The sequence below is a fragment of the Lepidothrix coronata genome, unplaced genomic scaffold, assembly GCF_001604755.1.
Source record: "Lepidothrix coronata isolate B3197 unplaced genomic scaffold, Lepidothrix_coronata-1.0 Scaffold80, whole genome shotgun sequence".
NCBI classification, from domain to species: Eukaryota; Metazoa; Chordata; class Aves; order Passeriformes; family Pipridae; genus Lepidothrix; species Lepidothrix coronata.
The window spans coordinates 2492357-2512772 of NW_016690260.1; positions in this window are offsets into that span (position 1 = coordinate 2492357).

The following is a 20416-nucleotide window of genomic DNA, read 5'->3' on the forward strand; positions in this document are numbered from 1 at the left end:
CCTTATAGTGCAGTTAGATTACCCAGCTTTATTAGTAGCACGTTTTCCATTTATCTTTGTTTATGATGACTCTGCATAAGTGTTCTTATCCTTTATATTATCTAATTAAACACTAATGGATTGTGAATACTTTCCCATAGGGTTCATGTTTGTTTCCTTCTGTAATTTCCACTCTATTTCTGATTTGGTTCTGGTCACCAGCCCCCTTGCTGTTTGCTGTCTCACAGTTTTGTGCAATTGCTCATTTGGCTCTCATTTGGGGTTATTCCCTTTGTTATGATATCTGTACAGCTGGCTCATTCAGCTTTTTAAATCCCAACTTAAAATTGATTTCTTAATTATGTAATTGTATATTCTTCTCATTTATATTTGGGGGGTTTAGTTGCTGAAACACATTCTAATGTTAGGCATTATTCATTTGTTATCTCTCATTTGTCTTTTTTTTTCTCACTGTAAAGTGCATAACGCTTCTCTAGGGAATGTTTGTTAATACATAAAAGGAAAGCTGTTGTGTTGGAGCTTGCAGTGTGTCTTCTGAATATACAGAATTAACATAAAGAAAACAAGAAAAAAGTATGAGAGTCTATCAAAACAAACAAATAAATAGAATTAAGAGTCTCATTTTGCTTAAGAGACCTCAACAAAACATCAGTCAATGCCATAAAGAGAAACACAAATATTGTAATGGTTATTTCTGGGATGTGAAGAGAAGCTTTGGTGCACTCAGCATAGTTGGTCTGATTTTCAGGTTTGGCAAGGTCTGTCTGGTAGTTAGAAACATATGGTGTTAAAATGCACAATAGCATGTTTGAAACTCAGATGCATAGACCAAACTTGTTGGAACTAAAGAGCAGTGTAAAATTCTAGTATAATTATATCGGAGTTTAGTTTATTGGAGCAGGGAACAGCAGTTCAGTGCAAGAATGATCATGTGTTGATACAGAATTGAAAAGGGATTATGATTTTCATGTGGGGCTATGCATATCAAGAATTTTTGGTTACGGTATCAAAAAGGAAAGCCTAGTTTGGATCCATCCAAACAATAAAATTTTCTGTTTTCCCTTGTGGAAACAAAAGCCTAAAAAGATTTTGTGTGGAATCAAATAAAAATGTCTTTTTTTACCTAAGTATTAGAAGTCTGGATTAGAGCAATTGTTACAATCATGGCAGGTGGTCCAGGGGTTTCTATGAACTAAATTATTTGAAAATTTCCTTTATTAGGTTCCTTGTTCTTACTGGGGAGCTTTGAGCAGAGATGTCTGTGGTGGGCAGTACCTTAAATCCCTGGACTTTAGCTTTTTTGAAGAACCTTCATTTTCTCTTATTGATGATGACTAGGTACTGTAAAAGGACGAGAGCTCCTGTGTCATCTTAAGGACTTTAAAATACTCTCTACACCATTTAAATAAATGTTCTGGCCATTAGGTTATAGTCTTTCTTTAGTTCCACGATTATTTTAAGTACTTTATAGAAACCAAAAACATTCATTAGCACAGATGAAGACCACCTGAATTGTCTTTAGGAAGGTGACTTTAGATCATTGCTGACGGATGATGGTTCAGACTTTTATTAGGAGGGGATATAATCAAACCTTGGTTTTTATTATCCTGGGGCATCTTGGTGACTACTGGGATTTCATATTAAAGATGGATTACACCCAGCATTTCATGCATACAGGGCATGTTCTGAATAGTCCAAATTGGTTGCTGAAGAGTAGTCAGGTAGAGAAAAGCCAAGCCTCAAGACCTGCAGGTGGTCAGGTAGAGTGAAGAGTTAGGCAGATTAGGGAGGACCAGAAGCAGATCTTCACATGCCCAGAGAATTTAACTGAAAAATCTTGAGTGACTGGAATTAGGTAGAAGCTGAAAACAGTAAATGAGAGCTTTGTTTGAATTTAGGTGTTTGCAGGATCTTGATTGACCACTGTTTTGCGAATGCAAAAAGCTGTCTTGAGTAATACAATTAAAATTTGATGTATTTCAGGTAATTTTATTTAAAGGATTCATGACCTATTTCACTAGCTGTTGGTAGATATTCAGTGAAGCAGTTGAGTTCTTGCAGGCAATGACTCATTCCTGTGTAGTAACTGTGGTAGGTGATCATATGTGGGACTTACCTGCCTCATGTGGTTTTACTTCTGGGCTAGTCCCTCCAGACTGCCTTTGCAGTTAGTGAGGATCTGGTCAGTGGAACCTGGGACACCTTACAGGCACATAAGTAAAATGGGATGAATTCCAACCCATCTCTTACTCGTGACAGCAGTCCAATCAGTGAGGTACGTTTTCCTGTCATGAGGTGGTTGGGGTTTATGGAGATGACTTCATCCCTCTGCTCTGACTTTTAGTCCCAATTTTTTAAGGTGAAAAGGCCTAGAATTTGTTGCCTCACCTGCAACTGATGTCTTTTTTGCCAAATATATTTAGACATTGTTTAATGACAAGGCCATACCAGCTCTGTGGATTTTCACATAATTTATCATATATCATACAACACCAAAGACAACAAAAGAATTTGTTATGGCATTAAAAAAATGCCTTTTTTTTTTCCTAAATATTTGAAATCCGGACAAATGTTTATAAAACATCTGGGCAGTCTTAACATAAAGAGGATAACTATTCTGCAGAGATGTATAATTCTAAAGCTCAAAGTTTGTTCCTGCATCCAGATGTACTTGTATTTGCATTTATCATGGCAGCATCTTGCAGAGAAGGGCAGAAGAAATTTGCTTAATTGTTATTAATAATAGTACTTTGGTGCCATGTCATTTATTCTAAATAATGTCAACAACATAATAGGATTCATTGCTAATTTTTGTTGTGAGATTAATTTGCGATATGGAAAAGCTCCTCACTTCAATAGCATTCTTCACCATGAATCCAGGACTATACCTAACTTGCATGCTTCACCTTAGACTGCTTTATCTTTAGTAGCTGGTTTCTTCATAAAGACTGCTCTGTTCCTAAACAGTGTTTATAGGTTCTGTAATGTTTTTATCTTAACATTGTTGCTTGCTTAAATGTTTATTCCAGAAGGTCTGAAAAATTTTTGCAACTACTGTTAATTTCCCCTTTGAAAGGTACCTTATGCACAACTATTTTTCAGGCTCTTTTTCAAGACATTTTAACTACAGCCTAGGCTTAAACTGAGTCAAATCACAGTCACATTTTCTACTGAACAGCAATGCACTACATTAGTTTTACAGCCTCTGTAACTGCATTTTAAGGATATATGCATTGCTTGGGTCTCCATTCTCCTTAATGCATCTCCTGATGCATACTGGTATGAATCCTAAGCAAACTTTTTGGTGCTGTTTTCCCATCCTGTTTTTCCTGTGGAATAGTGATGGATAACCCTTTCTGTTGACTTGGGCAAGATCGAAGAAAAAAAAAGCAAACAGACAGACCTGTCTATGACTGTGACTACCTAGTGTGAAATGCCAAACTCAGCTAACAGGCTGTTCTTCATACATAAAAGAAAATACAGACACAGTATCCAGCCAGCCAGGAATCACCAAATATACCAGAGCAAAATCCATGGCTAAACTGAATGGAAATATTTTATGTAAATTCATCTATTTGTTCTTTTGCTTGCTTGCTGCTCAATGCTGTCTCTCATGTCCTCCTACACAAGAGCTCAGGGTGCCTTTCTTCATTAGCTTTTCTTACCTTTCAGAATACTAAAAAATATGCAAAACAATTTTAGATAACATTTATGGCATATACCTGTTACTACATTGTATCTGTTTGTATACACACACACACACACATACAGAAAGCTATTTTTAAAGATTAGGAAGGTCACAAAGTCATGGGCTTGGCCTAGATTCATGATCCCTTGGTTATACCCACATCTGGCTGCCCCGTCCCTCTGCAAGAGATTACTCCCTCCACAGCTGAGGCTGCTGTTCAAATCCCCATGTATTAGCAAACTGAAAACAACAGTAGTTCAAATTAAAAATGCTACATTGGACCTGCAGCTGCAGACCCAGTCTTTCTCCCATTTACTTGAAGTGGCTGAAGAGGCTATAGATTCCAGTTGTAAGATCAATGTTCTTTTCAGCTGCTCCAGCTATATCCAGCATGGATGGCAACATTACAAATGGGAATTATGAATGTTTCTCTTTTCAGTCACAGAGCTTTAATTTTATGCCATATTATGTTAGCTACATTGCCCCATCTCTTCCTACAGCTTGAGAAGGTGTGTCGATCAGCAATGTGTTAATGTATCTTTCCTCCTTGTTCAAAATAGTTTCCAAATCCTAATCACACAGGTTATCCAAACCCCACTCTGAAGATAATCTTCGAATTTCCATGGAAGACAGTCCTGGGCAGATGCTTACATTTGATTTTGACTTATATGATATGCAATATATGGAAGGTCATACATCATGTCAGGCACATTTCATTCATCAGAGTTGGCTTCCGAAATGCTTTGAGAAACTAACCAAAATAGGAAATTCCATAACCAAGAAGGGTGTTTGAAAATTCATTTGGACTTTCTTCTTCCAACAGCCTCTACTATAATGATAACTACCAGCTATGGGTACACATTTCTGCATCTCTAGGGGAGAGTAACATCAGGGAGTAGGCAGCAGAGAAGTTCCAAATACTTTTTATTCCACTTATCTAATGGGAAAAGATTCAGGTTTCTCCAACCTTTTGCTCTTCTCCATCAGAATCTCAACAAATTTATCAGGATGCTCTTTCTTCCTCAATTAAAAGAATGTCAAAAACATTTAATTTCCCTTTTGCAGTCCTACTTGGATCTAAATCTGCATTTGACATTTCATGCTACACCCAGTTCCAACAGATGTAGGCTCTGTGGCCTTGCAATTAGGTACCATGTTAAGTGATATCTAATTTTAGGACATGCCATATGGCTTTCCCTGTATTCTCTAGATTGTGTATGAAAGGTGAGCATGCTGTTTCATTGCAGAGATCCATCATTTCCTGAAGTCATGGGAAGGCTCATGCTTTCTCAGGAAGACACAGTGCTCCTTGGACTTCAATCCATCAGCAGGCTTTCTAGGGCCCTTCCTACCTCATAGTTAAAGATATGATCTCAAAAAGAAAAAGGATCAATTAATATCAGGACACCGATCTGGAGCCTGAGACTGTAAGTTTCAGGATGAGGATGTAGCAATCATTTTTCTATCTTTCCCTTTAGAAGATGCTATTTGATTTTAGGGACTAGTAATCTCCGATTTTTAAGTTACTATTAATTTCAGTGAACAGACTTGTCTTCTGTTATGTGACTAGCCAGAATCCTTTTATAAGGAAAATATAATTCCAGTATTAGAAAGAATAATTCAGCTTGCCATATTTAATTGAAATATATTGAAGCAAGATGTAAATCAGTATCAGATGAAAGCTAAATTCCTCTGTTAGATGCTGAGTATAATCTTCCTGTCTAAAGAGAGTCAAAAAGTTTAAGAAATTACCTGCTTATTGTTATGCAGAAAATAATAAGGAGCAGTGGTTTAATAATGACACAGTTAAATATAATTATAATAATAAACCACAGAAAGATTAAGGTATGTTTATTATGATATATGTTAAGACATCTTAAGAGTTAAGATATACATGGAAGAGAGTGTCAGATTTGTCTCCATACCTTTCCCATTAGGTATTAGATCACATTCCACAAGGCTAAAGGTAATCACCTTGTTATCATTTTCCATTATAAAATTTTCCATGCTGCTCTGTCAAGCTCTAACCATGTGTTTCATAAGCGGAGTTTATCTGACCAGTTGTGAGCTGCTCTGCTTGGTGGTGGTGCATCTGTCACTCAGAGTGTGTTCCCTCCCCACCTGACAGCACTGCTAATCCAACTGTTCCCAGAGTGGGAATCTACGGAAGGCACTTGGAGAAGAGACAGAAGAGGCTGTTCCCTGGAAATCAGGGCTCTTTGAGATGAACAGAAGAAGGATTTTGGCTGATGCCTCACCACATTTTGCTGAGTCAAGTTAGCATTAAGTGAATACAAATTATCCCTTGGGAGTCCTAATTACAGCTGAGAATCCTAGGAAGTTACAGAAAGAAACAGAAGAGCTGGAGTGCTTTCATAGCCTCTTCTTCTGAATATACAAGGAAAATACAAGGAGGGACCCATTACCCATGGCATCCAGGAATTACAATTGGAGGCCCTACTCAGCATCATTCCCATTGATTCCATGTAACTTGTTGGCGATAATTAGCCTGTAGCTGCCCTTCAAGGTCAGCAAAAAGTAAAAGGAAATTATAGTCCTTTCTTGGAGTGACACAGCTGAAATAAATCCATCACCCAAAACTGAGTGGTAGACAAATTTGTCCAGAGTGAGCCGTGCAGATGGATGGGTGGAAGTGGGTGTGACTGGCACACAGCTGGCAAAGCTGCTGATGTAAAGGCAGAGAGAACTAATGAGGAGAAGTTAAAACGGCCTTTGCAGAGAAAGTCCAGCAAAAGAACTTTTTTGGCAAAGTGCTGGCTAAAACCGGGCCTGAAATGGCAAGCAAAGCAACTGCATTCTAGTATTTAATTCCTGCTTCGTTAGCAGAGCCATAAGCGAGAGTTTTCTGAAAACTCTTCTGATGTGCATTAGGCAGCCAACAGCCTCAGGAGCAGCTCAGGGCTCGGAAAAGGATGGGGGTGGGTGCCCCTGCCTGCGGCTGCTCCCCCGAGCCCCGGGACATCCCCTGCATCCCCGAGCCGTGAGCCTTGGGAAAGCACCATTAGCATCCTATTAGCAGAACAAAGCAGCTGGATCACATTGGAAAACATCCTACAGCATCAGCCAGTAATTAAGGATCCTCAATTAGGAAGAGCCTTGAGGCAGGAGGATGACCTGCATCCAGGAAGAACAAGTGGGGCTGTAAGTCAGTATCGATGGCTTGAGAACACTTGGGTTGGGTTTTGTTTGGGTTTGGGCTTTTTTGGTTTTGGAGGGGGGGTTTTTTGTGGCTTTTTGTTTGTTTATGGGTTTATTTTCTCGTTTTAATTAGATATATATCATTGTATTTATTACTTTATATTCCTAAGTTGTTTAAAATGAACTGGTCCAAAATAGTGAAGAACAGATAAAGAAGAGAATTGCCAAATATTCGACTTAGTAATCATTCCCAGAATTTTGAGTACAAATTCTTGATACACAGTGTTACAAAAAAATAACTAAGCTCTACCTGTTAGTGGGACATTAGGGAGACATCCCAGAAAATTCTCTGAAAATGAGCAGTGTCTTGAATCTCTTGAAGTGAAAGTCCAATGGAGTATGAACTTCATTTTTTGGCATACACAGCCTTTCCTTCAGCCATTTTTTATGCTTCATTTTTGTCTGTCCAGTTTCAGATGTAACTAATCTCCCCTGGGTGAGGATTCCAGCATTGCTGCAGAAACTGTCCCACTGCGCATTCCGTAATAAAAAATACACCACAACAGGTTATATTTAACAAGGAAAAGAGGAATAGAAAGTGGTACATCTGCACAATGAATATAACATAGCATTGACTTGGAATTTCCTGCCTTCAGCAGTGCCTCCAAAATAATAATGCATTAATAGAATTACACTTAGCTTTCTGCTTTTAAAAGGAAAATATTTGAAAGCAAAAGTATTTTCATCTTCCAAGTTCTTCTGGCTCCGCGTGTGAGATAGTGGAAATAACACAGGACTGTGTAACCACAGCAAACAAGTGGGGTGGGAATTCTGTAGCTGCTCGGCTGGCCTGAAGCAGAGTGGCAGTGAAGCCTGGATTTTGAATTAAATAGGTGAAATAGTTTTCCCCCCTAAACTCCATTCATTTACGTGGATGAAAATAAAATTACTCTGTTGTAGATAGAACTAGTGTTGACCTACAATTAAAGGTGTCTGACATTTCCATTATAAGAGGCAGATTTTAGTTGGCTATAATTTCAGCTGTTGGTTTAAATTTTAACTGATCAGGCAGGAGTTTCCTTTGCTGGCTAAATTCTGCAGTCTGACTTTTTAAAGAGGGATAAAGTAGAGAAGGAATGGGAATTTCAGCAAAATTGTTTATCAGTATCTATAAATCAAGTAAGCAAAAATACATTATTTTGACCACATAGAGAAGCTCTATATTTTAAGCTTGCTTAAAATTTGTCAAAGAACTCACCATGTTTTTGGGATGTCTTTTCTGCTTTCTGTGGAATATCTCAGCTGATACATAGACAATAGAAGTTTGTTCAAATTTAGCACATGGATGTCCAAGAAAAAAATAAAATCCATCTACTTGAACATGCTCCAAAGCAAGGACAGAATTAGATCACTGAGAAACACTCGATTGATCCACCAGTGAAAATGCTGAAAGGCAGCAGAAATATGTACATATTTAACCTCCCAGCAATTTTAACTGTAGTGGGGCTTAGCTGGTGGAATGTGTGCTTTTCTTCCACATTTTACCAGTAAAATTCTCTGATACAGACAAAACTTTAAAGCACCAATTTTATTCTCCCTCTTTACAATGAATTTTGTCTTTGGCATCACTGTAAAACTAAAAACATGACCACCTGTCTCAATGACTTCTGCCTAAGTATTTCTCTGGAAGGCATTATCAGATGCTCTTTGGATACTGACATTTTTAACCATAATAATAAAAACATTGATGATTTGTAAAGATGACATAATTTTGGGATCTTGGTCAGTGAAGATTAATCAACATATAGCACTAGTTCCATCCTCTGTTAAGTCTGCTTTTAATGTCCAGCTCGTTGATAACAAATAGAGATATTATTCACCTACTGTAGTAACAGGGTCTGGTTCTGAAGTTTCTGCAGTGCTCTACCAAAGTGAAAATCTCTTCTGCTCTTCATTGTCCATGTATCCTTCCCCTATTTTGTTTTTCTGACATCAGTAAGATCTAAGAAATAAAAAACTGTAGAACTTACTACGGTTTAAAAAATGGCCTTATTAATCTCCACAAAAGCAATCCCAAACTTTTGTTTCCATGATTAGAGAGATGTGTTTGTTTTCCTCCACAGGCAATAATTTTAGATATTGAGTTTTGACACTTCACTGTTTTGCTATGGGAGTATTTGGAAATAAGTTCACAAACCAACAGGTTTTAAATAAGACATATTGCTCCTGGTTTGAAAACAGCTCTTAGGGCTGGGTGTGCTGGACACCAAACACCAAGGGGCCTGACGGACAGGCTAACGCCATCATTGCCAAGTGTCCATGAGAGGCTGATGGATATCAGACCAGGCCCTAGAAGTTATCCATCTTCTTCTGTTTAACTGCAGGCTTAGAGCAAGCCTGAGCAGCTTTTCCTGTGGTGAGCTTAAGCGTGGGATCAGTGCAAACACATATGTTCTTGTGGCTTCATTGGACCTAGAAAATCTGGTGGGAGTATGTATGAAACTTAGTCGTGATTGCTGCAAGCTGTGAGCCTGACCAGGGACACTGCAGAGCTTCAAAACCTTGCTGGAGACTATGTTAGGGTTAATGACATTGGATATTCAGCTGATTTACAGCACGCTGATAGCATCCTTCCTATATAAGATACTGAAGAAAAAGCAGTGTGAACTGTGGCTTTTTTTGATGTGCAAGTTTGACACATTGCTGTATCCTAAAATCATCTACGAAGTTTTTTGTTTGGGTTTATTTTTGGGTTTTTTTCAGACTGAAGATATAATACTGATTTTCGGTAACTACAAATTGCAATGTGTGGGGCGTTTACAAGTTCTAGAAGCTAAATCAAGGTTTTGTCTATCACTTATGTGGCAGCTACCTACTCTTTGCCCTATTATTTAGCTTAAGGGGGAAAAAATGTGCTGGCATTATTTTCCCATCTGTTCTGTAACCTCTGATATTGAACTCCTAAAAAGCTCAAAGCAGACTAAACAGGTCACGGCCAAAACAGTAAGGTTGCTTTTCATGCATTCTTTAAATCAGATGTTTTAATTATAGCTTTTAGTTTGTTTGCTAATTAGAAAGCAGGTCCACAATGTGGAATCTATCTTCTTCCATTTGAATCAATAAACAGAGAAGTCATGAGAAAGGGATCTCTTCCCTTCAGGGAGTCTTTTCTTGTTAATGTTGACTCAGGTTGTTAGTGCTTATTCTTGTCTTCTTTCCTCTTCTGCCTACTTCCCAGTCTTTTCTCTTTCAGTTCCCCCTCTTGTTTCCCAGTGTGAGATCTGTTGCCTTTCACTTTAGCATGTGTGCACTTGTCCTTCATATTTACCTGCTGTGTTGTGAGTGTGCTGAATTTTTCAGTCTGCATTGTGAAAGTAAGGTCTTTAACCAGGCTGAATGAAGCTTTTTAAGCCTATAAAAATTTCAAACACAAGTTTCATTGAAAGTTAAACAAGAGAAATACTTCAGCTGTAAATAATGGATATGCACGTTTAAATAACTTGTGAGACCCATTTGGAATAGTCCCGCAGGTTTGCCTCCTATCTGAAAATCACAGTGCTGGCTGAGAAATGAGTATTTCATGTGCTTGCAACTTGATTAAACTGAGATAAATTACTAAATGGTTTCATTTTTTGGTTTGCTCTGTTCTTTGGATGACATAGTTAGAGTTTATAACTTCTCTTTTATAGTTAGCTGAATCTGATTCCTGCAAGGACTTAACATGTATGTTTAACTTTATTTTGGTTAACTGTCTGTGGAAAGATTTTTTTAGATGAGAGACCATGATTAGTTTCTTCTTTGCTGAACAGACCACTGTAAATTTCAATAGGGAAACAGAAAAGTCCCTTCACAGATTTTAAGGAAGCTTTTAAAACAATGATTTGAGGATGTACTATTTAAAATGAATGGCACCAGGTACTGGGTTATTTTGAAATAAAAGATGTTCGAATAACAGTGACCTGATTTTTGTGTGTTCAGACTTGCTACTGCACACCAGGAAATTCAGAAACTAATTGTAGGGAGTGAATAATCAGAAATTCAATTGTAGCCAAATGCCATGGTGTTCAAGGAGTGTAACTCCCACTTGTTTAACTGAGTGCAGGATATAGTGGGTCCCTGCAGACTCTAGATATACCTTGCTTGAACACCATATTTTTCCTGTGTGTCAACTCTGAAGGGCTTCTCCCATGATCTGGAAATAAAGAAAGGTCAGTTAAAACACATACCATAAAAGGAAATGGTAAAATTTTTCAAATTTTAGAGACATTATCTATCTTCAAATCCCCTCACTAGACCTACATTAAAATAATGATCACATCCCAAATATAGAACATTTGAACTGTCCTTTTCCAGGCCAGATGTGCTATGTTACATAATTCCATTTTAGGGTGATTGCTGGAGCTTGTAGTAAAAGGAAAATGAACATATTGTAGGTATTACTCCAAAGAGAAAACATCATAAAAAATGTCATAAAACTCAAGGCCTTGAGCAAAACATTTTAGCAAATGTAAGTTCTACACAGAGCCTTGCCTACAGATGGGCTGAACTCTCCAGCAAGGTACAATACAGCCACAGGCCCCAGAGCTTACAATAAGACACAAAAACACATCCCTACACCAGCCCACTTTACCTGGATACAAAAGCACTGTAACTCCTAAGAACTCATTCCTCCAGGCATGGCACACACAACAGAAATTTTCTCCATAGGCTTTTCAAGACTCTAAAAATAAAAACCATCCAAGCGAGTAGTTGTTGATACGTGTGTGCAACAGGCTTTCCAGAAATTCTTTGTAAATAGAGCATCAATGTTTTCCACTGCTCACAGGGAGAAAATCTGCTGAGTTCAGATGGCTGTGATCAATCCACATTGCAAAGTCACAAACAGAGAAACAAAGGACAATCGCTGTCCATTTTTTGCACTGCAGATGCATTGATCAGACTCTGCTTTCTTCACTGCTTTGGACTGCATTCTTAGGGTGATGTGCCAGCCTCCTGCCTCCATCAGTCATGTAGCTGTCCCCCCGTCACTGCAGCCAGAGATGGGACAGCATACTCACCACTTGAAGCATTTCACAGTTGTGATCTCAAGCAGAAGACCAATGTCTACGCAGAGCATTGGAGAGGCAGTTATACCAGGAAAGGCTTGGAGCATCTACATTAAGTGTCTGAACACATATAGGGAACATACCATAAGAGCCACTGAGCTCAGTTGGCTCAGGGAGCATTTCTTCTCTTTCAAATCTCTTTTCACTGTGAAGAAAATTTTCTTCCTTTTCAGGCATTCTGAAACAAGGGCAAAAATAGGAACCCAATTAGGCCTGGCCTCTCTGCAGGGATGAGAGAGCGGGCGAGGACAGAGGGGGCTGTGCTGTGGTTGTGCCTAGGGCACAACCTGCACAGGAACTCGCTGTCCCCAATGAGAAATGTGACCTTTAGCTACTCACTTGTTCTCGGAGGGGATGGCAGAGCAGCTACACTCAAAAGGAGCAGCAGGGGAGTCTGTATCTGAGCCCTGTTCCCTGAAGTGCTAAGCCTTGGGGTGTTTATATTTTAGGCAACCTTTACTTCCACCTCGTAGACTCATGATGCAAGACAGGATAAATAGTCTTTCCCCGAGCTATTTAAGAGAAACCTGCTTCCTTCTGGGAGAGAGAGACAGCAGTAAATGGGTAGCATTTGTAGGCTATGAAAGTGCCCCTATGACTTCAGACTCTAAACCTGACTAAGCGGTAGGAATAGGGAGGGATGGGTAGGTAGTTTGGGCACAACAGTTATCAGTAATCTGTCAACTCTTCTTACCACACGCTCCATCTCTGTGCTAACTGCACCAGTCCAAGATCTCTGACTCTGCTAATGTGCCTGCACAGCTCTCAAGTGTTGTTCAGAAAAGCCAGCATGGGTTTTCAAACCTATTTAGTTCTGCAAATATGTTTCATTGCCACAGCATTTCTAGATCTGCGCCCTCTTTTTTCCTTTAGCATCAATAACATTAATAGGAGAGATTTAAAGACAGCAACCATATCTCCTGTCTGGCTTTACCTAGCAGGTTGGTTTTTTTTTTTGTCTCATAAGGTAGTTTAATCATAAAATAAACTGCTTAACCTCATAGCCTTACTCTGCACCTAGCCCAATTTGACTTTGTCTTTTCTGAAGAGCATCCCAGTTATTCAAAAATGTCAGGAGAGGTATCACCAATGCCCTAGACAAGAACCTGATTTCTTCATATTCTCTGTCAATACTTTTCTATATCCCATGATCATGTTTTGCATCCTATAATCATGTTTGTAATTTCTCAGTACCATACTGACTCAGCTGTGCTAATCCTGTGGTCAACCAGCAAGTTCATGCTAATCTCCCTCCTTTGTTGTTTCCATTTTGTTCTTGTTGTTAGCTAAAATTCTTGATCTCACACTTTCTACTTTTAAGTTTCTGCTCATTTCTGTTACCCGACTCCCCCTTCCTGACTTTTTCCAAAAAAAAAAAAAAGTTATGTTGATGATGCCACTTTATCCTCATTATTATCTATAGTTTTTCTGCAGGGCACCGGTATTTTATGTAAAATAATACTTTAAGACTCTAAGTAGGAGAATCAGGAGGCCTTGCCCTTTTTTGAGTTGCATTAATTCGGGTAATCTTAGACAGCGTGTGCCTGCTCGCTGCACCAGGGCTGGTAGCTTGTGGAAAACAAGTGTTGCACTGGCTGACAACACATGTAGAGTCTGCAGCTCACAGAGAATCACTTTAGGGAGTTTATGTAATTGATTAAATCATACTGTGCACAGTCATCACAAAAGGAGCTTCATCATTACAATAGTTGTAATTATGTGCTTTGTCCTGATATTTGCTTGCATAATATCAGAGGAACATCTACTTCTAGACAAAATAAATGTAAATGGATATAGCTGAGCCTGACAAAGTTATCAGACTTTCCAAGTGCTGGAGGTAAGACGAGAGAAAATATAAATTCATTATCTTGTTGCCAATAAAGTATTTTAAAAACTCACAGATGGAATATTTACTGCTTTAGGGGCCAGTACAGCAGGTCCCTGAGTGGTCACGCAGCAGAAACAGCAGTGATCCGTGTGTTCATGAAGGTGGGTTTGAAGAAGCGTTAGAGATTTTATAGCAGCTGAAATATAAATAAAGGAGAAAGGCAAATGTCTGAGGATGAGTCAGCCAAGAGGTGAATGCATTTACTCATAAGTAGGCTGTTTTGTAGATCACATTGATACTTCTAAACCAAGATAAGGCTGCAGTCTGTGCTTGAACTTTTTAGAAATCTTTGATTAATTGCTAGAGGATGACATCTAAAATGTCCCTGCTCCTTTCCATCTTTCTTTTATTCAGCTTCTATTTTTTCAGCTTTCTGTTCTCTTGCCTTTTCCTCTGTAATTTTTTTCTCTAATTAAATATAAATAAAAAGGACTGCATGTTCTGTGCTGTCACTTACGATACATAACTTCTCAGCAGCAATCCCAGATCCAGTAGAGATTTTAACTGACATTTTGTAATTAAATAAAGATAGAAGGTTTATAGGTTTCAACTGCATATCTGCACTTCTTGTGTGTTTTTGTTTCAAATTTAACTGTGTCAATCGGGACTTTTTTACATGTGTACATGTATAAATATTTCTGCTTTTCTATCTGATCAGATTAGTATTATTTAGGTCACCTCTAGTCAAGCAAGCCGTGCTGGTATGGCAATATCAGCTGGGAGTGACAGGTTTGGTTGGTTTGGTTGTTTTTTTTTTTTCCTTTCTAACTGGGGAAAATCTGAGTTTAATGTGCAGTGAAACTAGAAGAATCCAAACAAGGGCAAAACAAAAATTCATGTTTTTCTTGGGAGAGCTAATATTTCTTTGGGTAAAGCTCCACAGGTAAGATTAAGTCTTTCACGCACACACGCACATACACCCTTTCCAATTGTCAGTACGCTGCTCCCAAAGGATCCGGGGCTGCCAGCATGGCTGCGCAGCGCGGCTCTGCCGGAGAACTTCCTGCCAGAGCCAGGACGACGCTTCTCCCGGGCAGCGCTGCCATGACTGGACTTTGGGAATGAGCCGGATCCTCCCACCGCCGCCCAGGCCGGGAGCAGTGGGTCAGCCGGGGGTGAGCAGGGCAGCGGCAGGAGCCGGCCCCGGGGAGCTTCCCCGGCTGGGAAGGCTCGGAGACCTCCGGCTGCCGTCCCCGCTCCCTGGCGGGAGCCGGCCCTTGGCGGCCGCCGAGCCGATGTGTTTCCCCACGTCCTGCCAACTCCAGGCAGACAGACCGGCCGCGAGAACAGCTGCAGACCAGGAAGCGAACCCAGGAAGAGCTGGAAACTGATGTTGAGCAGCAGCAGCCGGCACAGAGGATGCCTGATGCAGCTCTGCTCCCTCGACCGTAACGGATTCCCGGTGGGACCGTGGATGCGCCACAACGGCAGCGATCGCCCTCCTGCAGGAACACTTCTGTGCTAAACGTCAGGCAGCAAACCTGAGTGCGTTCACCTACACTCAAAGAGGCGAAAAATCTCAGGGCACCTCACCTGTAATTTCAAAAAAAAATCAATACTATGGTTTCACAACATGAAATCCAATGGTCTCAAAGTGAAATATTCTTCCTTAGCCTTGTAGTGAGTTGTCTTTCTGAGGAGAGGCCTCCTCTTTTGTTATCATTCTTCATTTCTTATAGAGGTGATCTGCACTGTCTTCCCTGGACACCTGAAACAGACCCCTCAGTTCTGTGTGGAAAGCCACGCCCAAGGCCACCCCAGCTCCAGATACGCTTTCAATAGAAGGGGATGCTGTGAAACAGGAAAAATTGGTTCCATCCTGGGTCCTATTCACATCTAACTTGGCAATCACACTTCTTGTTAGCAGAAGTACTAAAGACTGGGAAAACTTAATTTATGCTATGCTGCTTCAGAGCTCTGGAGCAGCTGTATCCTTGCAGCCTTCCTACTTTGTCTGCATTTGGTCCCTTTTAGAGTCAGTCCTGCTCACTGGGAATTTGTTATGAAGTATAAAAACCTTAAATGCAAACTACTTCCCAGGCCAGTAAGAAATATTTAAACACTTCAGGCATTCAGTCTGTGATTCAGAGATTTATTTATAAAACTGTTGATTTTGGGACACTAAACCATTGCATTTAAACTGCAGAAATGAGTCATATTTGTGGGAGGTAATTACTACCAGAAAGCACAACTAACTTTTGTAGGTTTCTCTGTAAAATGTCCACTTAAGATCCGCAACTACTAAAAATAACATGCTTTGTTGAATTTCAGCACAAGTTATCTTTATAGAATTACGTGGCTTTATACATGTATTCTGTTTTTCTGACATATAAAGAAATAAATGACTCACATGCCTGAGAATTTATTTGGGTGTTTTATGTGGACTGTCCTGACCAGGTAACTTGTTCAGCTTGTATGGTTTTCATCAAAACCAAAGACTTTGTGGTGGCTTCTAGAAAAAACCCATTTAGCATGGGAACAATGATTGTAGCCAGCACTTACAAACAGTGTTTGTTCATCAGAAGGGTCTCTGATTTCTTGCTTCATCCAAAACCACAATAACCTACTTAATCTGTTCTCTTCTCAATGGTTAATAGATCTTGGGAGCTGAGGGAATTCCAGATGTCCAACACCTGCAGAAGCTACTTGCAAAGCCGAAGGGAACTTTCCTCATTATCCCTCAGTCATGACTGAGGAATTCAAGTTTATTTAACTTGTGGTCACTTAGCAGCACACCCTACTAGCAGATGAGTCAGATGGTATGCCACCTATCCCAAGAGAATGCCCTGCAACTGGGTTCAGAAAAATAATGTTGTCCATCCTGGTATATTAGGTTTGAACAGTGTTTCCCATGTTAATCAGGGAGAACTTAAGGTGCACCATGAACCCAAGCAGCCTTTCATTGCTAGAAGACCAAAAATGGAGTTGCTATGAAGAATTTAAACCACAGTGCTCCGAATATCTCCTTCCCCTCCAAGGTGGGCAATTCTAGAAGACATGTTCCTTTAAAAACTGCGATTACCTGTGTGCGATTTGCCAGGAAACAGGTAGTGTCTGCTACATTTCCCAGGAATCCTGTGAGCAGATCATGGCCAGGAAGTCTTTCCCCTGTTCTCCTTGCTCTTCCAAAGTGAATCCAGCTGCCACTAGCTCCATAGTCTTGTGAGACCATGGGGTAAGAGATGGGGAGGATGGGACTTGCACTTGCCTTTCCATGGCTTTCTGAGGAAGAAAACTAAGTATTACCATCCTTAGCACTGCCCCTTTGAGCAGCTCCACCCTTTTCTACCCACAGTTCTTGGACAAATAAGCACTGATTTTATTTTTCCTGTTTTTTTTTTTTTCTTCCCCTGGGATCAGGTTTTAATTACCGGCTCGCTCTGGGTAGATGTGCTACACTTGGCTGTGGCAGAGGGGCTGGCTGCCAGAGAGTTTGTCCACATAAGGTGAGTTCCCCATGCTGAGATGCCACTCTGATGTACTCAGGAAGAGACCTGAGTGACTGACAACCCACACTTGGAGACAGCACTCATAGAAGGATGTCAGCTGGTGGTCAGGAAATGTCAGGATTGTCTCTCATCAGCATTGAAGTGGACTTGGGTACACTTTACACTTCATGCTTTTGCCTTTACAGGCAAAGGGTGGTAAAGGGCTCTTCCCACATCCTAGCTTACCTGGCCTAACAACAAGACCTCTTTGTCTCATTCTTTCCTCTGGCAAGTTATTGCTCTGAGTTAGAGTGAGCATCCTCCTGAGCTTTGCTACTATGCTGCTTCTTCTGGGCTTCTTCACACCATAGTCCCACCATTTTTAAGCATAGTTAGTTTGTACGGTCTCCTGTAAATTACTGTAGCTAGAAACTCCTTTATATGGTACTTCTCCTTTACTAACAAGAAATACCTTGCCAGAGCACTGAGGTGACCAAGGTCAGATCTTGCACCAGGAGAGATTTACTCTGTGCCTTCTTGCTTCTTTGCCCTTCTGACTTTGGTAAGGACTGTCTACCTTTTAGCTTCTGCCAAAATACTTTGGCCTAATATGGAGAAGTGGTAAGAAAGGCTGCCTGCAGACAGACAGACCGACCAACAGAACGAAAACTGCACTTTCGTACAGAGCTTGGGCTCTGCAGTCTCTGGTTTATGTGTTTGTGAAGGGCGTCAGCAGCATTGTCAAGCCACTTGCTTCCAGTGTTTCACCTTCAGGACACCTAGAAGTGTAGTGGGGTTTTGCAGGGATAAAAACCAGTCATAGATTACTCACAAAAAGAAAGGTATTTTACTAGAATAATTTAAATGTTAGCTGACAATCTATTTGCCAAGTTTTAGTTCAGTAGAGTTGAAACGGCTAAGTTTTTAATGCCAACAATTGAGGTTTGTAAAGGAAATACCAAACCAACCTGGTGGAAAAAGAGGCGGACATTAAATTACAGAGCAAAGACTGACTTTGCTTTGTAGGCAGAGAAATAGACAAAGTACAAAAACGAAAATCAGGTTGAGTTTTTCAATTCAATTTCTGTGCCTAAGCAGAAAAGTGTGGGATTTATCAGTAATCTCTGAGCTCAAGTGGACATTCAGCAAGCTGTACAGAACTTTTGAGGAGGGGAGAGGGAAGGGGACCATTATAGAGAAGTGTTGCAAAAATGCTCAGAAACTGTTGCTCAGTCTAATCATGTAAAGACTTAAAAAGACCCCAGACCACAAACTCTTGACTGTTCTTATTTCAGCAAGTCCCAAGGAGACTTTAATGTACACAACAGTTTTTCTTGGGTGCAATGTCGACAATATATATTTGTTATTGGACATTTGTGTAATTTTTCCTGTATAATGTGTAAGAGCATGTTCCTGAATTCCTGCGGCAGCAGCAGGCCAGCTAAATTCACCATGAGCCCTATCTTCCATCCAAGAGGCATTCCATTGAATTTGGAGAAACTATTCACTATGTGGGGACTGCCAAGGCACACTGGAGCAAGGAGAGCAAAATCATCTCCTGAAAGACTATTTCGGTTTTGTAAAGGATAGGAGAAAACATTGCACATTGCATGGGTAGACTTATTTGTCTGCTCCAGAAGGCTGAATGTATTTCATCCAGAAATGACAGCAGTGCCTGAAAAAACACTTACCAGAATTAGAAGGTTTATTTTGCAGTGCAGATTGCCAAGCCCATGTTTCTAGACCCAGTAATGGACATCAGAGAGATCACAATACAGAATGACAAAGTATAGGCACTGGTTCTTTTAGAGGACCAACCCAGAGATAACTTGATTGAGCACATTCTACACCATGGAGATCCCTAACAGATGTGCTGTATGTATGGTCAGTGGCAGACACTGGCAGTCAGTGGTCAAAATTTCCAGAGCGCTCTCTTCAGGTTACCTATGAATGACTGTCCTCCCATTTTTAACTTCCTAGCTCAATGTAAAGCTTTCCTGTTCAGTTGAGCAGATGTCATGCTACAGCAAAGTGTTTCTGGGGTTTCTGCTAAATTATTCTGGAAAATAGCAGCACCAGCTAATATTTGGGTATTCAATCACATACAAGTCACCTGTATATGCCTTTTGTGATGATTATAGTCATTTGCAATAAGCTGCTGCAGTTTTGCTTACTCTGTGTTATACTTTTCTGTTCTTTCTCAATTGTCCTTTTCTGTAAAATAGTTTTTAATAAATATTAAATAAATATGTGTTTTATTGTGTGCAAATATGTAAATTTTGAAGTGCAGAGGAATATACAGACTATTGTTAGTCTTGCTTAATCAATGCACAAACTTTGTAGTTTTAATCTACCAAATAAAATCAGAGATAAGTTTTACTGATTAAATGATCTGTAGCAGCAGGAATACATTATTTAGTTTTCCTTATATGCTCCTTGCTAGAGGTAAATGAGATATCATTGCAATACTGTTCATTCTGTTATAGCTCTGACTGTGTCAGCATTTACATTGCAAAGCTCTTCCAAGGGCTTATAACTCAGCCATAAAACGCACTCCAGTCTGAAACTTGGCATGCAAGGTCTCAGTCTGGCAATGAATTTGTTTTACAAAAAGTGAGAACAATGCAGTATCTGTTTGGCTGTATCTAAGTTACAATTGTTTAGATTTTTAGCGACAGAGTGGGCTGTACAGCAAGGCTGGAGAAGTATCCACCTGCCTGACACATTGCTCCAGCCTCACCTTTTAAGGTCATCATAAAACCCGACTATGTCAAAGCCTGCGATGCTTAATGAAGTTTTGCACGCTGCAGTGGGTTTCATTCCAAAGGTGGAGTTTCAGAAGTATTGTGCACTGCACTTCTCCAGGTAGCACTGCCACTGCTCGCACTGCAGGCAGAGCTCAGCCGAGATCCCAGACAGCTTTTCGTCGTTCGTAACCAACTCCCGGACCTTCTGTGATGTTGAGTAGAGATGTCTGTTTCACTTACGCTTGTACCTTTATTCTCAGGACCTGAGTCTTCTCTCCCCTTCTGTCCTTGCATGCAGCAGGAGCCCGGGCACCTCATCCTGTACCACTCAGTGAAGCCCAGGGCTGCACAGAGAGCTGGGCTGCCTTCCACTTCACCAGCCTTTGATTTCCTAGCAATCA